Raw genomic sequence first — 25,614 nt, 5'->3', positions numbered from 1 at the left:
CCGCTTTGCAGACGGGAGCGGGACCTCACGCCAGCATCCCTGGCTGCCCCAGCTTGGAGGTGCTGGACTAGGTGTACCAGCCTAAGTGTGCAGGACAATACAGCTTGCATCTCAGAATTGTGGGGGCTCAGCAGAGCTAGGAGGATGCCTTCACCAGACAGCCACTCTGGCTCGGCGGCAGCGCCTTGCGGGATTTGTGGCAACCATCGTTGTTGCTGGTCAAGCACAAACACAGGCAAAACTTTTTTTTTTGCGAGCAAGGCCTCGATTTGCGACCGGTGGCCAGGCCAAGTGCCTCCCTGTACGAAACATCCTGGTAGTCCTGGGCACCTCCCCTACCCTCCATAGCCTCAGTTCGCAACATAATGCAGCTCCTTGAGGCGAATGCCGTCTGCAGTAGGCGCTACACTAGACTTCACGCAAGTATATATTCCTGAGTACTTTTGAATCTGCATACATTGGCACATTTCACCCGTACATGCTTCCATCACCTAAAAAAATTGTTAAGGTTATGGCCCTTCCCTACAAGATATCAACCCGTTTATTTTGCCATCTCGATGGGCCTGTACTTACGCAACAGCCCAACTCGCTTCAACCGTACAACCGCTTGGTCATTGCCACCCCTTTTGTCAACATTTTGCTGCACTTTTGCCCATTGTACGCATTCTCAGAGTCTGCCCCCAGTTTGCCCATTGAGAAAAGGGGGGGTCTCAGGCCATGGCATGGCGGGATTCAAAACCATTTCAGTGACTTACTCCCACCTCGCTGCAGCTAGCGCTTAAAGCGCCCTCGCTATCAGCCTTACCACGCCTGGTGAGCTGGGGTCCTGCCTCGAGCCTCTGTTCCCTCTTGCCGTGGCCTTCCAAGTTCTGGCAGGGCCGTGCCGCTTCATGGTAGCTGGGTGCCTGCTGGTCCCCGTTGCTCTGCACCTCGTCGTCATCTCTTCTGGATGCTGCGATGCATACTTTGAATCTGGATGCCGCTCGTTGGTTGAGAGCCCGGAGATTCAGCCAGCCTCGCCAATGGGCCAAACGGGGGGGGGGGGGCAGCACAGACCACAGACTAGCTTGTTGGTGTGAAAAGGATACTTTATTGGAAACAGGTGCACCTTACAAACAACTTCCCTTGGCCTGTGCGGTACAAAACTAATCCTCATTAAATATAGTCTTCCTATCTTACTCCCCACCCCCTCCCCTAAACATGTTTCCCCCCTGCAACGATTATAAACACAAACTTGCAATTCCTAACTTTTCTACACCTACCTAACGAGGTTACTTCTTATGTTATATCACACTGTAACCATACCTCATTATATCCCCAATGACCTAGGAGAAACGACCCCAGAAGCATCGCGCACCACACCAGCACCTGTTCCAGCGACAACCCAGTACAAATTTTTCCCTCCCATGCACCTGCTCTCAAGAAAACCACCAAACCGAAATCTGAATAGGCTAAACCAACAGAGAAAACTGAAAAAGGGTGAAGAAAGGTAAAAACACTCTAGGGAGGGAGGGCGGGCCAAAGCAAAAGGCCCATTGTCCATCCTGCAAAACAGGCTGTCATGTCAAAACCACCAAAATGTTGGCTCATGACATAAGATGGCTGGTTATAAAGACCCCCAGCCCATAATCAGCCCAACCCCAGCCCAGCAAGCCCAACGCCAGCCCAAAGGAGCCCAACCAGCCCACTGAGCTCCGGCTGCCCCCGGCCCAAAAGCCCCCGGGGGGCATGCCTCCCGCTGGTCGGCTGCCCCCCCAAAGCCCTATTGGGCCAAAGAGGGGGGCAGCACAGACCACAGACTAGCTTGTTTGTGTGAAAAAGTCTGCTTTATTGGAAACAGGTGCACCTTACAAACAACTTCCCTTGGCCTGTGCCGTACAAAACTAATCCTCACTAAATATAGTCTTCCGATCTTACCCCCCCCACCCACTCCCCTAAACATGTTTCCCCCGCAACGATTATAAACACAAACTTGCAATTACTAACTTTTCTACTCCTACCTAACTAGGTGACTTCTTATGTTCTATCACACTGTAACCATACCTCGTTATATTCCCAATGACCTAGGAAAAACGCCACTCGAAAGTCGGGACTGACGGCTTTCGACCCCCCCTTTGGCATCCTGATGCTTCAGATATCTGCACACACCTATTTCCCTGTCCAAAGCCTCCTTTAACTGCACTATGTACAATTCCATGCCATATCGTGATAGATGAACCCCATCCTCTCTAAAGAAATACACTGCCACATAGCACAGCTCCGGGTGTTCCATCCTACCTAACCCCTCCCTATTGCAGAAAATACTAATGTCCCTATTAATCTTCCTTTGCGCCCTATCTATGGCCGTCGGCCGCTCAGCCCCTCTCCAAATTCTCCTAGGGATAAACTCAGACCATATTATATGGCAACCTGACCACTACTGCTGAATCTCCAGCAAATCCCGCTTCATTTACTTCAACAACGCTAGGCCCTTGCATTGCACCAGATCGTTCTCTCATAAGTGAATGAGTAAAACATCCGGACAAACTCCCCCCCTGACCACCTTGTTCAACGCCGGAAATAGCTCCTGCCACCTCATGCCCCCTTTCGCTGCGAATGACAACGAAAAAGCCTGGGATACAACTCTAAATTAAGATTCCTGTTCTTGTCCCATTCGGAACGCTCCACTCGCTTCACGAAAGAGTGTTCTAAGATGAGGATGGACAAACCGGCCACATCCGGCCCCGCCACCGCACCTGAAAAGACACACATGTAAGACAAGGGAACAGCAATTCAGGCCTCCTCGTCCATCCTGACACCCTGCAACCTGATGTATGTTTTGTAGCAGTCCGATTTCCACCTCCCCAAGCGCATAAGTTCCTCCCTCCCCCACCTTTTCCTGGCTGCATCTGTCGCCGCACCTATGCGAAAAGAATGCGTCCCAAAAAGTCTGGGGTCCTCACCCATGACGTGCAGGGCGTGCCGAAGAACCCAAAGCAGCTGAGCCGCTGTAACCCTTCCACAGTCAACCCGGCGAAAAACCTCCCCCACTGCCGCCACCACCCTGGACACCAGAGTCTCCCCCCACCCCACTGGGCACACTGCTCGATCCAATGCGGGTCCCATGACAACCCATTTCCCCGCTCCCCGTTGATCGGTCTTCGAGCGCTGTAACAGAACCGCCACCTCCCTGGGCCACAATTCCACCTCTCCCCATCGTATCCCTGGCTTTCCCCTCGGCCCCACAAGTTCAGACACCCAAAAGGCCCCAAAATACATCCACGACATGAGTGTGGAAAACAAAGTGGTCTCCTCCCGGTTGTGGCAGATGCTCGGCAAGAGCTCTATAAAGCCGACAAGAATACTCACCGTGATAGGACGACGCTGATGGGCCTTGGCGCCCCTTTCTCGCACCCAACCTTCCAATAGATGTGCGCCCAATTCACCCGCCGACGGCGCATAGCCCCACCACCATTTCCCCATAAATGCTATGGCTGACAACTTGCCTGCAATCATCACTTTCGACATCCCCCTGTCCATCATCGCCAGAATAAACTGCACTACCTGTTCGCCCCTCACAAATCGATTGTCATGTCGCCTCGCCCCACTGTCCAAAAATTCCCGCCATGCCTGCTCGTATGCCTTCCAAGTGGAAACGGCCACAGACCCTCTTACCAGTTATACGACCCTTTCTCTCCTACCGACCACAGTCCCGCTGGCACCGGTGTCTTGCGTTTGTCTGCCTCCGTGGCTAGCCATGGAACCTCTCCTACTGTGAACGAGACAAAGCATCCACAATGTCATTGTCCACCCCTGGCACATGCCGGGCTTGAAACAAGATGTCATGTTCCAAACATCGCAGCACAAACACCCTCAACAACTTGAGCACCAGTGGGTCCCTAGCTGACTGCCTATTGACGACATGTACCACCGACATGTTGTCCACTCTGAAAATCACCCTTTTGTGCGCTAGCTCCCGCGCCCACACTGTCACTGCTACAACCAGCGGGAACAGTTCCAAGAAAGCGATGCTCCTCCTCCTGTCCTGCCGGTGTGGTGGCCAGACCTCCACGCACCACCTCCCCTGCCAGTACAAACCAAAACCGCCCACTCCCGCCGCGTCCGAGGCGATGGTCACGTTCCATTCCCACTCTTCAGGGGGAGCCATAGGGATACCATTAAATCGCTCCAAGAAAGCCCGCCACATGCGCAGGTCCTCCTTCATCCCTGCCGACAAGCGTTGATGATGGTGCGGTAGTGTCAAACCGGACAGGGCCCGGCCCAGTCCTCTGCAAAAAGTATGACCCGCCTGCACCACTCGCCACGCGAAGTTCAAATGCCCCAAAAGAACCTGTACCTTCCGCACCATCACCTTCTGTTTCACCAACATGGTGTCCACCAACAACAGCATGTGCACCTTTTTATCTTCCGGCAAGCATGCCTCCATGTCCACCGAGTCTAGCTCTATTCCCAGAAATGACAGCACCGTGCTGGGACCTTGTGTCATCTCTGGCGCCAGGGGCACACCCAGATAGCCCATGCGCTCTGTAAAACCGTCCAGCTGTTGCTGGCAGTCCGCCGAACCGGGCAGTCCCACTAGGAAAAGTGATCCAGGTAGTGCGTCACCTTCTCTTTGCCTGTGTGCCACGAAAAAGCCCACTGCAAGAAGGTACTGAAATGTTCAAACAAAGTGCACAGGATCGAACACCCCATGGGCAAAACTTTGTCCACAAAAATGGTGCCGTCGAACTGTATACGCAACAGTTGGTAGTCCTCCAGGTGCAGTGGTAACAACCGGAAAGCCGATTTGATGTCACATTTCACCATGAGAGTGCCCGCCCCCACCGTCGCCATGAACCGCCGCGCCACATCCACGGAGGAGGAAGATACCGACAACAGTTCCGCCGCTATGTACTCATTGACCGACGCCCCCTCCGGCCATGACAGATGCTGAATCAGGTGAAAGTGGCCTAGATCCTTCTTCAGCACCACTCCTATGGGGGAGATGATCAGGTCCCGGATAGGGGTGTCACGAAAAGGGCCTGCCATCCGCCCCTCCCGTACCTCTTTGCCCAGTTTTTCCCGTACCACCGTCTTATGCGTATTGGCCGATTTCAGATTTTCGGCCCACCTGGCGATTCTCAGACCCTCGTATCCCAGCTGAAAACCCTCCCGAAAACCTTGCCGTAGCAGGGCCCGGCCCAGTCCTCTGCAAAAAGTATGACCCGCCTGCACCACTCACCACGCGAAGTTCAAATGCCCCAAAAGAACCTGTACCTCCCGCACCATCACCTTCTGTTTCACCAACATGGTGTCCACCAACAACAGCATGTGCACCTTTTTATCTTCCGGCAAGCATGCCTCCATGGCCACCGAGTCTAGCTCTATTCCCAGAAATGACAGCACCGTGCTGGGACCTTGTGTCATCTCTGGCGCCAGGGGCACACCCAGGTAGCCCATGCACTCTGTAAAACCGTCCAGCTGTTGCTGGCAGTCCGCCGAACCGGGCAGTCCCACTAGGAAAAAGTGATCCAGGTAGTGCGTCACCGTCTCTTTGCCTGTGTGCCACGAAAAAGCCCACTGCAAGAAGGTACTGAAATGTTCAAACAAAGTGCACGGGATCGAACACCCCATGGGCAAAACTTTGTCCACAAAAATGGTGCCGTCGAACTGTATACCCAACAGTTGGTAGTCCTCCAGGTGCAGTGGTAACAACCGGAGCCAATTTGATGTCACATTTCACCATGAGAGTGCTCGCCCCCACCGTCGCCACGAACCGCCTCGCCACATCCACGGAGGAGGAAGATACCGACAACAGTTCCGCCGCTATGTAATCATTGACCGACGCCCCCTCCGGCCATGACAGATGCTGAATCAGGTGAAAGTGTCCCAGATCCTTCTTCAGCACCACTCCTATGGGGGAGATGATCAGGTCCCGGATAGGGGTGTCATGAAAAGGGCCTGCCATCCGCCCCTCCCGTACCTCTTTGCCCAGTTTTTCCCGTACCACCGTCTTATGCGTATTGGCCGATTTCAGATTTTCGGCCCACCTGGCGATTCTCAGACCCTCGTATCCCAGCTGAAAACCCTCCCGAAAACCTTGCCGTAGCAAAAAGTATGACCCGCCTGCACCACTCGCCACGCGAAGTTCAAATGCCCCAAAAGAACCTGTACCTCCCGCACCATCACCTTCTGTTTCACCAACATGGTGTCCACCAACAACAGCATGTGCACCTTTTTATCTTCCGGCAAGCATGCCTCCATGGCCACCGAGTCTAGCTCTATTCCCAGAAATGACAGCACCGTGCTGGGACCTTGTGTCATCTCTGGCGCCAGGGGCACACCCAGGTAGCCCATGCGCTCTGTAAAACCGTCCAGCTGTTGCTGGCAGTCCGCCGAACCGGGCAGTCCCACTAGGAAAAAGTGATCCAGGTAGTGCGTCACCGTCTCTTTGCCTGTGTGCCACGAAAAAGCCCACTGCAAGAAGGTACTGAAATGTTCAAACAAAGTGCACGGGATCGAACACCCCATGGGCAAAACTTTGTCCACAAAAATGGTGCCGTCGAACTGTATACCCAACAGTTGGTAGTCCTCCAGGTGCAGTGGTAACAACCGGAAAGCCGATTTGATGTCACATTTCACCATGAGAGTGCCCGCCCCCACCGTCGCCACGAACCGCCGCGCCACATCCACGGAGGAGGAAGATACCGACAACAGTTCCGCCGCTATGTAATCATTGACCAACGCCCCCTCCGGCCATGACAGATGCTGAATCAGGTGAAAGTGGCCCAGATCCTTCTTCAGCACCACTCCTATGGGGGAGATGATCAGGTCCCGGATAGGGGTGTCACGATAATGGGCCTGCCATCCGCCCCTCCCGTACCTCTTTGCCCAGTTTTTCCCATACCACCGTCTTATGCGTATTGGCCGATTTCAGATTTTTGGCCCACCTGGCGATTCTCAGACCCTCGTATCCCAGCTGAAAACCCTCCCGAAAACCTTGCCGTAGCAGCCCCGTGTCATCGATCCCTGGATAAGATGTCCCCTGACCTCCCCTACCTCCCCTGCCTCCTGACTATTGCCCCATCGGCTGCTGACCTTGAGTGCCACCTCCCGTTCCCCAGCACTGCACCACCGGGTGATGCTTCCTACATTTGGAGCATTCATGCTGGAATTTGAAATATTGTCTAGCACAAACGCCCTTGTTGTAATCCCAACATGCTCCCACTGTGGCACCGACTGTATTCTCTCCCTGCCCCCCCCCCCGTGGGTTGGAAAGGGGCGCGAGTGGCAACCCGCTGGCCGTGTAAATCGTTTTGCCAAACTTTGCCCCTCAGATGGTCTGCTGGTACAGATCCGAATCGAATTTCCCCATTTCGCCTCCGGGTCCGAGGCCGAAACTCCTCATCATAGTGCGACCAAGCGGTAAATAGACATAATATCGAAAAAAAAATATCGAGTGGACAGAATATCGAGTTTTTAATATAGAATGGACAGAATATCGAATTGCCAAAATATAGTGGTGAAGGATATCGAAAATCAGGTAAGAAATATCGATTTCAATAATATAGAAGTAAGTAATATCGACAGTCATAATATAGTTGTTAAAAATATCGAATTTTTTATAGTGTTTTAAGTGTTAGTATATGTGTTAAAAGTATGTATTAATATTGGAATGTATGTTAGAATATTTTTAAAGTAATGAATTTTATGTTATTTTATTTTTGTGTAATTTAATTCTGTAGCGGGTTGTGGGTTTATAGGGAAGTAGGGTGGGAAGTAATTTAATTATAGTACATTAAATAATAATTTATAGGAATTATTAATTATTTTTAATTTAATTTTGCGTTTTACTTCTGTAGCGGGTTGTGGGTTTATAGGGGAATAGGGTGGGAAGTAATTTAATTGTTATTAGTTAATTATTAATTGGTATTGAAAATTAATTGGTTGTTGATTAATTATTAATTGGTAAATAATTTGTATTAATTGGCAATTAATTAGTATTAATTGTTTAATTGATAATTATGTTAATTGTATTCATTTAATATTTGTAGCGGGTAGTGTGTTTATAGGGGAATATGGTGGGAAATAATATAATTGTAAATAATTAATTATTTAATTAATTTGTGTATATTGTTAATTCATATATCTTTAATTTAATTTTGCGTTTTACTTCTGTAGCGGGTTGAGGGTTTATAGGGGAACAGGGTGGGAAGTAATTTAATTGTTATTAGTTAATTAGTAATTGGTATTGAAAATTAATTGGTTGTTGATTAATTATTAATTGGTAAATAATTTGTATTAATTGGTAATTAATTTGTGTTATTGTTTAATTGATAATTATATTAATTGTATTCATTTAATATTTGTAGCGGGTAGTGTGTTTATAGGGGAATATGGTGGGAAGTAATATAATTGTAAACAATTAATTATTTAAATAATTTGTGTATATCGTTAAGCACTATAGTATTAATTAATTATTAATTGGTATTATTTGCATTTATTAATGTTTGTTATTGAAAAACAATTGGTTGTTAATTAATTATTAATAGGTAATTAATTAAACAAAAATGTATTGGTATTTATAAATAATCAATCATTAAATCTTGTGTGATTGGTAATTCATTGTAATACTTGTTTTGGTATTAATAATTAATTAATTTTAAAAAAAATAATAATTTAATATTTTCCCTACTATTGCACTTACTTGAGTGGGAATAGTAATTTTTACCCCTACGCTATCCAATGCTTTCCCTATTATTGCACTCTCTGGAGTGAGAATAGTAATTTTTACCCTCCCGCTATCCAACGCTTTCCCTACTGTTGCTTTCTCTGGAGTGGGAATAGTAATTTTTACCCTACCGCTATCCAACGCTTTCCCTACTGTTGCACTCACTGGAGTGGGAATAGTAAATTTGACCCTCCCGCTATCCAACGCTTTCCCTACTGTTGCACTCTCTGGAGTGGGAATAGTAATTTTTATCCCTACGCTATCCAATGCTTTCTCTACTGTTGCACTCTCTGGAGTGGAAATAGTAATTTTTACCCCTACGCTATCCAACGGTTTCCCTACTGTTGCACTCTCTGGAGTGGGAATATTAATTTTTATCCCTACGCTATCCAATGCTTTCCCTACTGTTGCACTCTCTGGAGTGGGAATAGTAATTTTTACCCCTACGCTATCCAACGCTTTCCCTACTGTTGCACTCACTGGAGTGGGAATAGTAAATTTTACCCTCCCGCTATCCAACGCTTTCCCTACTGTTGCACTCTCTGGAGTGGGAATAGTAATTGTTATCCCTACGTTATCCAACGCTTTCCCTACTGTTGCACTCTTTGGAGTGGGAATAGTAATTTTTACCCCTACGCCATTTGACGTTTTCTCTACTGTTGTAATCACTGGAGTGGGAATAGTAAATTTTGAACTCCCGCTATCCAACGCTTTCCCTACTGTTGCACTCTCTGGAGTGGGAATAGCAATTTTTATCCCTATGCTATCCAACGCTTTCCCTACTGTTGCACTCTCTGGAGTGGGATTAGTAATTTTTATCCCTACTCTATCCAATGCTTTCCCTACTGTTGCACTCTTTGAAGTGGGAATAGTAATTTTTACCCTTCCGCTATCCAACGCTTTCCCTACTGTTGCACTCTCTGGAGTGGGAAGAGTAATTTTTACCCCTACGCTATCCAATGCTTTCCCTACTGTTGCACTCACTGGAGTGGGAAAAGTAATTTTTACCTCTACGCTATCCAACGCTTTCCCTACTGTTGCACTCACTGGAGTGGTAATAGTAAATTTTACCCGCCCGCTATCCTACGCAGAAAATATTGAATATTTGTAATTAATATTACGTTAATATATATGTATTAATTTTTTTTTTTACTTACATTAATTATTTATTAAATTTAATGTTATTTAAGTATTTTTAAGTATGTGTCAGTTAATTATATGTATTATTTCATTAATTTAACATTACTTTTAAAACATTTAAAAAATGCGATATTTTGACTAACTATATTATTTACAACGATATTTTGGATTCTATATTTTTGTACTTTCCTGTTTGGAGATAGGGATTCGATATTTTGGTATTCTATATTTTGGCATCGATATTTTTGTAAGTCTATATTTTTGTAGTCGATATTATGTCAGTGATCCCGACCAAGCGTAAACCCCATATGTGACCTGCGCCCGCCGGATCACAAAACCCACTGACCAATTTTCGATATTCAGTGGCACTCTCGGCCGCTTGGCCAATTCCTGCTCCTCCTCCTTAAACCCTTCCTTCGCCCTCAGCTCGCGGTGCAGGAGCTTCAGGATATCCACGTACTCCCCTTTCCATATCTTCTCCTTGGTGGTCAACGACAAGTGTGCCCCCAAGGGTTTCGTAATGCCCATATACGGCAGTTTGCGCACCGGGACATCATGACTCTCCTTGCCCTCTTTACCTTCCTTGGGAATCCCCCATCTACTTTTTTGCCCGAGGACCCGCCCCCGCCTGTACCCGCCTCGTCTGGCCCCACCCCAGTGTCCTGCACATACGTTTCTTTATTCAAACACACCCCCGTCTCCCCGCTCGCATCTGTGCCGACCAAGACCCTGTCCTAAGGGGCCCCGCCCGACCCACTCCCCACTCCGTTCCGTGCCTTACCTGGCGTCAAGGTCGGCAGCCGCACCGGATCCCGCCACCTAACCAGTGGAGCAGGGGGGGCCGTCACTCTATCCGCCTTGGGCCTCTGGTGCGCATCCTGTAAGAAACTAGTAACAGCATTACTCAGATTTCCCCCAACCTGACCCTCCCCACGCCTGTACTCCAGTATTTCCCCTTCCTCCACACTCTCCTCATCGTAGACCAACTGCGCGCCGCCCTCCCCGGTGTCCAGCCCCCCATGTGTTCCTGCCATAGACCGCCCTCCGCGGGCTCCAGCCTGCTGAGCCCTGCCTGTTCCCTACATGTGTGAAGCAGCTCTCCCAAATCCACACTCTCCCTCCTCCGCTCTGTGTGCCACTCTTCTGGGTCCCGATCGGAACTGACGGACCTCTGTCCCCGTCCCCCAGTGGCCGCATCAACACTTCGGGGTGGAGCTGGCGGGGACTTACCGCCCGCCTCCCATAGGACGCCCCTGCCAGGTCCCTCGTGGGAGCGTGACCGCCAACATAAGGCAGAGCCGGCCCATCCCCCCCGGTGCATTGGAGCCGCATGCTGCTCTCCTGAGTACCTCGCAACACTCTCCTGCCGAAAGAAATAGGTGTAGGTGGAGTCCAACATGCTGGGGTTAAAACTGTCCCTCGCTCTGCCACATCCCCCAGAGTCCCCCTGAGATCCCCCCTCCCTGCCCCGAACAAATGACCCCCGAGCCGCGAATGGGTAGACTGCCATGCCCCAAGCTCCCCTCCACTGCCCAGAGAGCCCCACCCCCCTCCCCCAGCCGCCTTCCACCTCCTCCCCGTCGCTCCATAACAGAGATTCCAGTTCCCGGCGGATCGCGCCACCCCCCCGATCCCCCCTGGCTCCCCTGGACCCCCCCACACCCAACGTTCCCGCCTTCTACCCTCAGGCCTCCCCGACTGGCCACTGCTTGCGCAGGGCCTCCGGCACCCCCTGCGCCCTTCCAGCGTATCCAGAGCTGGCATGGACCCCCAGCGCGGCAAGACCGAACCCGCCACCCCCACCCCTCCCCCGGCATCTCCGTCCCCCTGCAACCCTCGTGCCACTCCCCCGCCTCCTGCCCACCCGGCCCCTCCCCCACCCCCGGGCTCCGCAGCCTGGCCTGTACCCCTGTGCCCCTAGACCCTCCTTGTGGACCCTCTAACACCCCAACCCCCTCTGCTCCCTCCCCCTCCCCCATTCCCCCTCCTCAGAACTGTTGATTATTAAAGGAGAGGACCCCCCATCACTTCCCTGTGCTGGCGCGTTCCCCTCACTGCCCCGCCCCTGCCTCGTGGCCACCGCACCTCACCCCTCGCCCTGTTTCTGCCTCTGGGCACCACCCCCCTCGCCCACTGCACCTCCCGTGTTACCTGCCTTTCCCCTGTCTGCGTGGCCCCCCCAGCTCCTTCTTTAAACTTCAAAGGGGGACTCGGGACCGTGCCCCGCCTCCCCCCACGCCGACGTTTCAACGGCGCTGCCGCTGGCACCATGTGACCGCACCCCCCCCTCCGCTGACACCCATTTCAATGCGTGCGGTGTCTCGCAGGCGAGTACCGCTGCTGCGACGCCACTCGCTGCACGTCTAGGGGGCCTCACCTTCACTTCGGGCCGCAGCATGTCTGTGCGGCCCGCGTCCTCAAGGAGGCAGATGGCCTCCAGTACCTGCGGATCTTCAAAGTGCGCCATATCGCTTCAGCAATTGCTCCTCGGCAGCCGCGTCTCCTGCGTGCGTTGCAAACATCCCGTTGCCACCAATGCCTCGCCCGCTATCCCGAATTGACGCCTTACTACCGCAACGTGACCAACAAGCAAACAAAGCAAAAGGCTCAGACAAAGCAAAAGGCCCAGTGTCCACCCTGCAAAACCGGCTATCGTGTCACAACCACCAGAATGGTGGCTCGTGACATAAGATGGCCGGTTATAAAGACTCCCAACCCAAAACCAGCCCAACCCCAGCCCAGCAAGCCCAACGCCAGCCCAAAGGAACCCAACCAGCCCACTGAGCTCCAGCTGCCCCCCAGCTCAAAACCCCCGGGGGACAGCACTCCCGCTGGTCGGCCGCCCCCCCCCCCAAGCCCTATTCCGCTGCCTACGTTGTTCCGTGGGCCTGGAGGAGTGCTGTTTGACGCACCTTAAGCCGAGAGGCCGCATCGATGTACTTGGGGGCACGAACACCGAGCGGTTACACAAGTAGGGGACGGCACGATCTCTGGCACCTGTGGAGGGTAACGCCGCGATGCCCGGTAAGCACGCCAGTCCCATGGTCGGCTGGACTCGAAAATCGTTGCCACCGCTCCCCCAGCTCCCTGTTGTGAAGGTGAGCTGCCCAGGGGGAGAGTTGCCTTATATCCCCCCTTCCTCTCTTCCCTTTGCTCTTGGAAGGGGGAGATGGCCTCAGGCGCGTTTCGCTGTGCGTCCTTTACTAGCGGTGCAAACCAGCGCCAACCAGATCCGTTCCTTTGTGGGCTCTTGCGGCCGTTATGACGCTGGCCCTCGAGGTCCCCTTTGGGGGCGGCCTTTGCTAAATGTACAAATAGAAAGTGCATGTTCAGTCACTGGTGCACATTGTGCTGAATAACAGATTTGTATTTTTACCAAACTCAATGGTCCCCATTTATCGGCCTCAGAAGGATGAAAGGTTGAGTGCACCTCCAGGGTTGGAAATTGTGACCATGATGTCAAACACAAATTACGGGACTGGATGTATTAATCTTTTAAAAAGACCAGACTGAGCATTGGTTCTCAAGTCCACTGAGCCAAAAGCGCCTCCTTAATCTCAAATGGCCAATTCGGACCCCTTGCTCAGTAGGAGCTGACTTGACTCTTCGTATTAATGTGCTAGATTGCCTACCTTTGCCACTGAACTGCTATTTCATCATAGTCACTATGACCCCAGAACACCACTGCATAAACACAAAGTATAATCTGGAGGCTGCACACTACCTGCAGATTTTGCTTTAGAGGGTAGACTATCTCTCATGCCTACCTTTTGCATGTATGTTCTTGCCCTCTTCATTTGCAATTATTCTCCAATGTACTTTGGGTATTTATTTTGCCATGCAAGTGCAAAAACACCAAATTCATAGTATGTGTTAATGTTTTTGACCTCATGGACTCTGACCAAACAGACTTGCAAACCAATAACTCCCTACTCTACCACCTGAAAACTATTTTTGGCTGGTTTAGAGGGAAGGTTTGGAATTTACTGTGCAGTGTGACTGAGATGTCATGGTACATGTTCTTCTGCACGTAGCCTTTTCGGACTAGACTACATCAACACATTCATTCTGAAGAGTTTTAGTGAGAGCAAGTGCATAAGAGTGTGTCTGAGTGAAAGCGTGACTGAAACAGAAATTAATGGAGTGAGTTCAAAAGAGTATTAGTGAAAGGTTAGAAAGCTTGAAGGAGTCACTTAAAATACGTAAAACTGTGTGTTTGAGGAAGCGACTGAGTAAAAGAGCATGCCTGAGTATGAGAGCACAGAGAGTTCCCAATGAGAGCAGCACCAACTGTTTTTGTCATTCCCATGGCCATACTTATGGGCAGACGGCACATTCTGCTACTGTGGCAATTTCACTGTGGGCTACAGCCCAGGGGTCTGTTTTTAGAGCTGGATGGGCTGTTTTCACCCAACCATGAAGGGTCTTATAACCCTTTTATAATTATTATCCATTAGTGGAGCTGGGCTGAAGATTTTATTTTTGTGCCTGGGCTGATTTTGGTTTCCAGTGCTGCCCTAGAGAAGCCAAGTGCAAAACAACAGTTGATGGACAGAATGCAGAACATTGTCATGCATTAACCCCAGTACAGAGTCCTGGGCCTAAATCCATCGTTTTTTTGCTCACCATGCCATTCCAGTTTGAACCCAGCCATATGCAAATCAGTCTTGACCCTGTGCCTCATGGGAACAGTCCAGTCCGAACTGCCAAGCCAGGTCGTCCCTGGACTGGAAACAAGCATCCTAGGACCGGTTTCAGAGAAGCTAAGGTCATACATGCATCAAACAATTCTCACCTTGGACACGGCTGCCCATAGAGACTTGTGTTGAGGTCGTGTTAGAAGAGGGCTCATCACACAAGAGCACAATAGGCTGAGCCTATAATTTGGAGGTATCTACACACAGAGGAAAGAGGCATGCTGCAGTCTGTGTAGACAGCAGCTAGTTCACTTTAGCCAGAGTCCTTCCATTGGGCAGTCACTATGAGCCTGGCGCTGTCAGTCACAATTAATAATTGATCTGACAATACATCAATTACATAAGTGCTGCATTAGGAACACCTATGTTTGAGAAAGAGAAGAATAACATCATAGAGATACTGATGAGTGGATGAATTACGATAATGTGTAGCACACATTGCAGGCTCACTTTCTCTACAAACGAAATGCAAGAATTTAGTGGTACGGTACCAGGGAGGCATTCTGAATTGAATAACTGATGGACTAAGTGCATGCTTTATGACACAATACCTCTATTAGCATTGTATTTATTAACATAATTGATTTTATCTAAGATATGTGGAAATAACTAGGTTTTCCTGCACTGTTGTCCGCTATGGGTAGCACTCTCACTCACCTAGCGATTTGCATTATGTCTTGGTTACACCCACCTCTCAGACAATTGTGCACACAAACATTGCAGTGCCCCACACTGAGAAAAATAATGAAAGGAAACATTGACCATAACGGAGGCCTGAATCTACAAATCCTGGGTCGCAAGCGTGAAAATGACTGTGGCGTCTGCTCAATTATACTCTTGTCTGCATTGCCTGGGACCATACAACCCTTGTCCAGTTGCGGTGATCTAACTGGCCTCGGTCCTAATCATAGCTTCTTTGACATCCATATTTAACATGATGTTCTTAACAGGGCACTTCCCCACGCAATGGAAACTGGCATCCATTTTGCCCCTTCTAAAAAAGTCCAGCTTGGACCCCAAAGAATCAAACAATTTTCGCCCTATTTCTAGACTCCCACTACCAGCAAAACTGATCGAAAAAATAATGAATAGACAACTGAGCTCCTTCCTAGCAGAGACACAAGCGCTGGATCCCTCTCAATATGGTTTTAGAGAGTGCCACAGCACTGAGTCCGCACTTATTAAAGCCACGGAGGAGATCATGGAAGCTGTTGATCAGGGAGGCAGGGCAGCACTGATCCTGTTGGATATGTCCGCCGCCTTTGATACGGTGCACCATGTAATACTAATGGATCGTCTAAAAGCATGAGGCATCCGTGGGAAAGCCTGGGATCTTTTAATATCCTTCCTTGTGGACAGAAGACAAATTGTGGCACTCGGAGACTACCAGTCCGAACCTTTTACACTGCCCTGCAGGGTCCCTCAGGGATCCTCTCTCAGTCCAACCCTTTTTAATGTTTATGTCAGCGGTTTGGCTCCCGTCATAAGCGCATTTGGATTTGGGCTCACTTCCTATGCGGACGATAATCAAATTGTGGTATCTCTGACACCAGGCAAAGAGACAGGCATTGAAGGATGCTTCCAGGACTGTATGCTATCAGTGGGTAGCTGGATGACAGAGAATTGCCTTAAGCTTAACTAGGGTAAAACCGAGGTAATACTGTTCGGCAACAACGCCAACTTTTGGACACCCAATTGGTAGCCGGACACGATGGGCACTCTTCCCGTTCCTACTAAAAAGGTTAAAAACCTGGGCGTAATACTGGACGAGAGACTTACCTTCAAGCGCCAAGTAAATGCGGTGGCATCAAAAACTATGTTTGTTATGAGAATGCTTAGGAAAATATTGCCATTTTTGCCCCTGTATAGCAGGTAAACGGTGGTCACGGCTCTTGTAATGGCAAGACTGGACTATTGCAATGGGCTTTACCTAAATGTTCGGCAAATATCCCTGAACAAACTGCAGGTGCTGCAGAATGCAGCAGCTAGACTGCTTACAGGAACGTCGAGATTTTCCTCGGTATCCAAAGACATTAAGAAATTGCACTGGCTCCCAGTCAGGAGTCGAGTACGCTTCAAGGCTCTATGCCTGGTTTTTAAAGCACTCCAAGGCACAGGGCCGGAATATCTAAAGCGTTGACTCCAATGGTATACTCCTGAAAGAACACTGCGATCAAAAAGAGCCAAGTTGGTCTTAGTGCCGCGCATAAAAAAAGCCTGATGGGGTGGCAGAAGCTTCTTTCATTCTGAGGCAAAAGCCTAGAATGATCTGCCATTCCATTCAAGAAACACTATAGATCTCCTGTCCTTCCGAAAGGGGCTAAAAACATGGCTCTTTTCACAATGATCCGGTCCCTACAATTTTTTTGTTTCTCCGTCCGCGGCCTCAGTGGATCTAGATAGCGTCAGGACACCTCCGGGTAATCAATGCGCTTTATAAATGTCATTATCATTTTCATTATCATTTTCAAAGAGGCAAGAGGAAATGGCCTCACACCACAATCCGTCAGCACCACCCGTTGCTGCTGCTGCTGCAGAGTCTTGCCAACATGATGAATGGGTGGGCACGGTGAGCATGTGCACGACTACAGTGGAGGAAGCTCTCTAACTCATTCTGTACCCCAGATACCAAATGGCGATTTCCACCTCCATGGCGGGTGCTTTAAAGATGTTGACAATCATTTTCCGTAAATGCTCCTTCTCTTGTTACACCACAGACCTTCATCTAACCCGTTACTCCTTATATATTCCCTATATGTTCCAGAGGTCCCCTCAACCACTGTTGCTCTCACTCACTCAGGGACCATCAGGCCATGAGGGACCCACTTCCAACTCGCCGCTATAGAAATTCAGAAAATCAGTTTGAATCAGTAGATACATTGTTCTCAAGTAAATTGCCAAATCCTGCTTTAGGGAAAGCTACATCAAACAAGTTATGCCGAGTGTTATCGTTTTCTCTCCTGCTCCGAGACCAACATTTTGGCAGCTGTTATTTTGCATATCTGCCATAAACACAACATATTTCCTCCTGTAGGAGAAACAGGGGGAAAATATTGTACTTATTTATTTATTTATTTAAATTAGGTATCTTGTGGGCAACAAATCCAGCCCTTGCTGTGACTGCAAGAGTGCTAATTGTGCCAGGTAAGAGTTGAACAGAAGAGAAATTAGGTTGAACAATGCAGTGTCCCCTGATTGGTATGGCCTTTCTCTCACAGAAAGGTTGGGCTTCATTACCTCATCTATTGTAGGCAGTGAGAGGCAGGAAGGTCTAAGATCTATTTAACACACTTCAATTAATCTGATCTTAGATCCATTAGTTTAACATTTGCATATTGTTGGCAATAAGAACTACTGGGTGTCCCTTTGATCTCTTTTGGCCACATAATGTACTGCATCCTGCAATATGGTTAGGGAAAGGATATGCGCAGCAGCCAGAGTTACCGACAGGGGAGCTGAGTGGAGGACATGCCCAGGCTCCCACTGCTTGTCTCAGCACCAAACCACGGCGCTCAGACCAATCACAATGCTGCATTGCAGTGTTGTGATTGGCTATCGGGGAGCCTGGGTGCATCCTGCTTCCTGTTCTGGCCGGGAGAGACGACGAAGGAGTGATGCTGCAAGCAGGTACGTTAAAAAAAAAAAAATTATAACCCCTTACCCCCCACCACCGATCCGTGCTGGCCACCACTGTCGAACACTCTAGCCGTTAGGTTACATCTGTCCTCTGTTCTTATAGTCTTATATTTGACATGACATAATGGGCTTCTTCAAACTCTGTTAAGGAAGAATTAGCTTAAAACAAGTTCCAAGTCACCTTTCTCTCTTCAATCGCCTTGCTGCCTTTTTTTCCAGCAGGGACTACTACATCTTTTGCCATTCATTCTATTCACCATTCTTACAATTTTCGCTGCTTACGCATTTTACTAATTTTAATCAAAGAGGCATGGTTAATTAAAACCCTTACAAGTATTACAGTACACATAACTACACATCATTATTATGTATTAAGTTAACGACGACGTTTAAAAACAAAGAAGATTATGCGCAGTGGGTATTCGGTTTGTGTGAACACTGTTCTTAAACAGATTATTTATCAGGTGTTTAGCGTCAGTAGTCCATCCATTTGCAATGCAGCCGTTTGTTATTAGCTTTTTAATTATTTAAAGTGACGATTTTAAATGCAGACTAAGGGGCTCATTGTACGCCGGTTTATGCTGGCAGCATGTCGCGTTAGTGCCTTCTCTCATTCAAGTAGGCCCTGAGTTTGGGCTGCTTCACTGCGTGTTTCATGGCTGTCTCCAGACTCCTTAGAGGCCCGTCTCCGCTTTCGTCTGAAGAGATGGCAGTTTTGTGAACTAAGGTGGCCTCTTGGGTAGCTAACAAAAGAGCCACCTGTTCCCCTGATGCGGCTTGGATTTTTTTCAGGCAGCGAAATGTTCAATGCCATGAATTTGTGGCACGTCTCCATAGATAGTTTTCTCGCCCGAGTGCACGTGACTCAATAATTTATGGCCTTACTGACATCGTCATTTCAAGCCCCTTCATTTAGAATGGATGCATCCGCTGGAGTCCTCTGACGGCCTCTTGGCAGGTAGCAGCTCAGTTTCTTTTGAGCTAACCCATGTCCTAATAATCAGGGAGGGGGAGGCATCATCAGGAAATTAGCAATTTGCACGGTCTTAATGGACAATTACTGGGCAGAAAATCCAAAACAATGGTTTTTTTTTTCACCCTCATAAATTTAGGGTTACCAGGGTGTTTCATGTTTAGTCATCATGGAAATGCAGATATTTTCGCAATTCTGAAAGGCATACATAGGTGCCTTTTCATGGTCGGAAATAGAAGGGAGCACTTTCACATGTAATGGATTTACCAAATGCAAGACATTTTCCATATGTAGAAACAAAAATTTAATAGTTCAAAAGCCCAATTATGTATGATTTGCTCATGCAGATTGTTCACCTGGTTACAAATTTACATTTTGTGAATTGGATTACACCTGATAATCTATGACTGTTGTGCACTTCCAGCATTACCTCTGGGAATCTTTTCCAATACCGCAATGATTGAAATTCTGCTGTGAACATAGACTTAACCCTGTGGAAATAGGCTTATGATTTTATAAAGCTGGTCTTTGTGAATTGTGCGCTTTGTTTTCCCTGGGTCAAGACCTGTCAGATGTACATTGTATGGCGAATGGTGCTTTGACAATTGGCCACCACACTCTGGCAGTGGTCAGACTTAGAACATGAGTCAAACAATGGATCTTCTCCTACCCTCTTCAAAGTGTTTAATTAATCAATCAATCAATCATAGCATTTGTATAGCGCGCTACTCACCCGGAAGGGTCTCAAGGCGCTGGGGGATAGGGGTCCGTTACTGCTCGAAGAGCCAGGTCTTGAGTTGCTTCCTGAAGGAGAGATGGCCCTGGGTCAGCCGAAGATGGATGGGGAGGGAGTTCCAAGTCTTGGCTGCCAGGTAGGAGAAGGATCTTCCTCCGGCGGTGGCTCTGCGGATGCGTGGTACGGCGGCGAGGGCAAGGCTGGTCAATCGTAGCTGGCGGGTGGGCGTGTAGAAGGTCAGGCGGTTGTTGAGGTACGTGGGGCCCAGGTCGTGGAGAGCCTTGTGTGCATGGGTGAGGAGCCTGAACGTGATCCTCTTGCTGACGGGGAGCCAGTGCAGATCTCTCAGGTGGCCGGAGATGTGGCTGTGTCGGGGGATGTCCAGGACGAGTCGTGCGGAGGCATTCTGGATGCGTTGGAGTCTTTTCTGAAGTTTGGCTGTGGTTCCGGCATAGAGGGTGTTCCCGTAGTCCAGTCGGTTGGTGACGAGTGCCTGGGTGACCGTCCTCCTGGTTTCAGTGGTGTGGGACTCCTCAGGGGAAGAGTCTCGTATCTAGGATCGTGCACACTGCACCACACGACAAAGAGACACCACACTGTATGTTCTTGGGAACAGATCTTTATCTACTCAGCTTCGTAGGATCTTTATGATCAACAAGGTGGATATGTACAGATAGAGCACGGGCTCAAAGAGTCTTGCTAGGGATAGGGGGAAGCGGGACAGTCTTTGGGGATCCGGATCAATGCAGGGACGTACCCAGCGCACAGCTCACAATCCTCGAGCTGGGGGATACGCTGTGGTCATTGGGGTCCAGCCGGACCGAGGGAGTCTTCAGGAGCCGCGAGTCACTCAGCAGGGCTCAAGCACAAGGTCGGAGGTCTTACGATCTTCAGGGGAGCCGCGAGTCACTCAGCAGGGCTCAAGCACAAGGTCGGAGGTCTTACGATCTTCAGGGGAGCCGCGAGTCACTCAGCAGGGCTCAAGCACAAGGTCGGAGGTCTTACGATCTTCAGGGGAGCCGCGAGTAACTCAGCAGGGCTCAGGTGTTCCAAGGTTGCAAGGGAGCCGCGACCACGTCAGCAGGGCTCTCGTCGTTCCAGAGTAGAATCTGCCAGATAGTCCCAGAGCACCCCTTGTTATAGGTCAACTCCTCTTTGATGTCCGGAGTCTGCGTAGGCAGGGGTCTTAGCACCTGGGGGTCGCTCGTTGGAGCTTCCTGCCATGTCGTCCTTTGATCCTTTCAGGGCCGGTTCGGGAGGAGTCCCAGACACGCAGCAGGCGTGGAGCCAGCCCTCAGGGAGGCCGGAGGCCGATCGAAACCCATCTCCCAAGGGGAGGTCAGAGGTGCGATGGAAACTGCTCCTCCCTCTCTCACTCCGTGGGAGCGCGATGTCCTCCAGCCGGGGCAGCGCCTCTAGGCCCGGCTTGCGTTGGAGCCGGGCGGCCATCGTAGGTGCATGCAGTGGGCACGCGGGCCCTGTGGTGCTGGGAAGATGGAGGGCACGGATGGGGAAGTCCGGGTCGGGTGTGTGTGGGTTCTGGCGGGAAGGACCGGCTAGGCCGTGTACTCGGGGGCTGAATGAGGTGCACGGGTCAGGGTGTGTGGCTAGGGGTCAGGGATGGCCACGCCACAAGGCCGGGTCTAACACGCGTCCCCCCCAGTTGAAAGCCGGAGAGAACTACCCATCCTCTTGGGGGTTCTCTTCACTGAGGCGGAAGAACCGGGAGAGGCCGTCAGCGTTGGCGTGGTCAGTACCAGGGCGATGCTCTACGGTGAAATCCATCCCCTGGAGGGAGATTGACCACCGCAGTAGTTTGGGGTTTTCTCCTCACATCTGCATGAGCCATCGCAAGGGGCGATGGTCGGTTTGGACTTTGAAATGGGTGCTGAACAGATAGGGTCGTAATTTCTTGAGGGCCCAGACTACGGCGAACGCCTCGTGCTCAATGGTGCTCCATTTCTGTTCTCTGGGTAACAGCCTTTGGCTGAGGAAGGCTATGGGCTGGTCTAGGCCTTGGTCATTCACCTGTGACAGGACTGCCCCAATGCCATGCTCGGAGGCATCAGTTTGTACCACAAACTCCTTGGAGTAGTCGGGGGCCTGGAGCACGGGGGCAGTACACATGGCCGCTTTCAGGGCATCGAACGCCTCTTGGCAGGCAGAGGTCCACTGCACTTTCTTGGGCAGTTTCTTAGACGTGAGTTCCGTGAGGGGACCGACAAGGCTGCCGTACCCCCGGATGAATCTCCGGTAGTAGCCGGTGAGGCCCAGAAAGGCTCGGACCTCCGTTTGGGTAGTGGGTGGTTCCCAGGCTAGCATGGCGTCGATCTTAGGCTGCAGAGGGGCGACCTGCCCGCTTCCGACCCGGTGCCCTAGGTAGACCACCGAACCTTGCCCAATCTGACACTTGCTGGCTTTTACTGTGAGGCCTGCCTGGTGCAGGGCCGTTAGCACTCTCCGGAGGTGCTGGAGGTGCTCGCTCCATTCGGAACTGAAAACCACGATATCGTCCAGATATGCGGCGCTGAACTTTTCCAGCCCGGCCAGGACTCTATTTACCAGTTGCTGGAAGGTGGCCGGGGCATTTTTCATCCCGAAGGGCATCACGCGAAAGCGATAGTGCCCATCCGGGGTGGAGAAGGCGGACCGCTCCTTGGCTCCTTCTGTGAGCGCAATTTGCCAGTTCCCGCAGGTTAGATCGAATGTGCTGAGATAATGAGCAGACCCGAGACGGTCAATGAGCTCGTCCGCTCGGGGAATGGGGTGAGCGTCGGCTCGGGTGACTTCATTGAGTCCCCGGTAGTCCACGCAGAATCGGAGTTCTGGGGCGACACCGGGGGCAGCTGCTTTTGGGACCAGTACCACGGGGCTGGCCCAGGGGCTGTCTGAGGGTTCGATCACCCCCAAGGTCAACATCTTCGAGACCTCGGCCTGAATGCAGGACCGGACTCCATCATGGACGCGGTAGGCTCTGTGCTTCACCGGCGGGCTGTCTCCGGTGTCCACGTCATGGACACACCAGTCGGTGACTTGGGGGACAAGAGAGAATAAGTCGGGGAACTGCCTTAAGAGCTGGCGGCAGTCCTCGCGTTGCTGGGAAGTGAGGGATGGAGAGAGGTTCACTCCTTCCACGGAGCCATCCTTCTCCTTGGTACACAGGAGGTCAGGGAGGGGGTCTGACTCCTCCTCGGCCCCATCATCGGTGGCCAGTAGTAGACTCAGCTCCGTCCGCATGAAGTGAGGCTTGAGGCGGTTCACGTGGAGGACCCGAAGGGGGTCCCGAGGTGACTGGACGTCCACCAAATATGTGACCTGGCTCTTCCGCTCAACGACTTTGAAGGGCCCGGTCCATTTATCCTGGAGGGCGCAAGGTTTCACTGGGGCCATGACCCATACCTGTTGGCCCGGCTGGAACTCGACCAGAGTGGCATTCTGGTCGTACCAGCGCCTCATTTCTTCCTGGCTCGCCTCCAGGTTGGCCTCGGCCAGTTCTCGAAACTTCCTAGTCTGGTTTCGGAGGGTCAGGACGTATCGGAACACATCTCGGGGGGAGTCTCGGGGCGCCGCCTCCCACCCTTCCTTGACCAGGCTGAGGGGCCCCCGGACGGGGTGCCCGTAGAGTAACTCAAACGGGCTGAACCCCAAGGATTTCTGGGGTACTTCCCGGTAGGCGAACAAAAGGCAGGGGAGCAGGACGTCCCACTTGCGCTGGAGGGGCTCCTCCAGGCCCGCGATCATCCCCTTCAGAGTCCCGGTTAAACCGCTCTAATAGGCCATTTCCTTGGGGATGGTACGGGGTGGTGAATTTATAGGACACTCCACATTGTTGCCACAGGGACGTCATGTATTTGGAGATAAAGTTCGTCCCGCGATCGCTCACGACCTCGCGGGGAAAACCCACCCGGGAAAAGATCCCCATCAACGCCCGGCCCACCACGGGGGCTGTGATGGTGCGTAGGGGAATGGCCTCAGGGTATCGGGTGGCATGGTGCACTAGGACGAGGATGAAGCGGTGACCTTGTGAGGTTGGGGGGTCCAGGGGCCCCACGATATCGATCCCGACCCGTTCAAAAGGGTACTGACGACAGGGAAGGGTTGGAGGGGAGCCTTGCGCTTTCCTCCACTTTTCCCACTAGCCTGGCATGTAGGACAGGACTTGCAGTGGGTTTCTACATCTGCTTTCATTTTAGGCCAGTAAAAGTGAGTCACTAGGCGACTGTAGGTTTTGTCTTGGCCCAAGTGGCCTGCGAGGGGGACATCGTGGGCCAAGCCCAGGAGGAAGCCTCGGAAGCGTCGGGGTACCACCAGCACCCGGGCTGATCCTAGCTCCACCGACTTCTGCTCGCTGTACAAAAGGTCATTTTCCCAATATAACCGGTGTGTTCCAGATTGGTCGCCCGCGGCTTGGGCCTCTGCTTGCTGTCGGGGTCCGACCAGGGAAGGACAGGTATCTTGCTCCTGGCAGAACTCCTCTCGGGAGGGGCCCCCCTCGTGGTGCCACTGGGCCAACTCGGGCAGATCGCCCAACTCTGCGATCTGTGCGGGGTCGGAAGGTAGGGGCTCGTCGCTGGTGACAGATTCTCCTTGTGGGGAGATGTGGGGGACCTCGGCTGGGACAATCCTGTCCTCGTTGGCAGGTGCGTCCTCGACTTCCCCAAGGGGGGGCAGTCGGGCCGCCATGGATCGGGTGTTGGCGCACACCGACTCGGGGAGACCCATCATCCCTAGGTTGGTCTTGCGCTCGACTTGCTTCCAGGGGGAACTTTCCAGGTCGTTCCCCAGGAGACAATCGACCAGCTGAGAGGTTCTTACTGCTACTTTCAATTTACCGACCACTCATCCCCATTCAAAAGGCACCAGGGCTACCTTACAGAGGCTCTCAGTGTTGTCAGCTGTAATTACAGGGCAAAATATATTGGGGAGGACCTGGTCTTCGTGGACTAAGTGGCTGAGGACACCGGTGATGCTCGCCCCGGTGTCACGAAGGGCCTCTACCTGTTGGCCATTGATCGTCACTAGCTGCCCGTATTTCTTCGTGTTGGAGGGCAGGAGGCTCCCAGGGACCATTTCTCTGTCTCCTAATGATACTAAGGCCATGGCGGCGGGTTCCCACTCTACGGTCTCCTCAATCTCCTCCCCTAGGGCTACATTGGCTATCTGTCTGGCTGGGGGGACTGTAGTGGGATGCGCAGGGCCACGGGGCATTCGGGGTCATTGGCGTAATGCCCGGGCTTCTGGCAGCGGAAACAAGTGATGGTCAGCCGGTGAACCCGTCTCACGGGTGGACCGGATACAGCTGGTGGGGGTGCCGGGAAGTGCGGAGGTTGGTTTTTCGGAGGACCGGACTGGGATTCTTTCTGCCATCCCTGGTTCCCTCCCCCTCTCTGGCGGGGTGGTCCCTGACTGGCTCGGGGTATTCTCCTACAGGGCCCCGGGAGACCCAGGTGTTGGTCCAGCGATCCGCCTTGACAGCCAGCTTCCTCGGATCCGTGAGCTTGCTGTCGAGCAGATGCTGGCGTAGTTCCACAAAGCAGTTCGCGGCCAGGTGTTCCCATAACATGAGGTCGGTTAGTTCGTCCAGGGTGGTTACTTTGCTGCCCTTAATCCACCCGTCGAATGCACGGCTGAAAAAGTTCACATACTCCACCCACGTGGTGCCAGGGATCTTCGTGCAGTCCCGGAACCGCTGGCGGTACATCTCCGGGGTGAGGCCGTACCT

This window comes from Triturus cristatus, chromosome 1_2, assembly GCF_964204655.1.
Source record: "Triturus cristatus chromosome 1_2, aTriCri1.1, whole genome shotgun sequence".
Taxonomy (NCBI): Eukaryota; Metazoa; Chordata; class Amphibia; order Caudata; family Salamandridae; genus Triturus; species Triturus cristatus.
Note: the sequence above shows the minus strand (reverse complement) of the source record.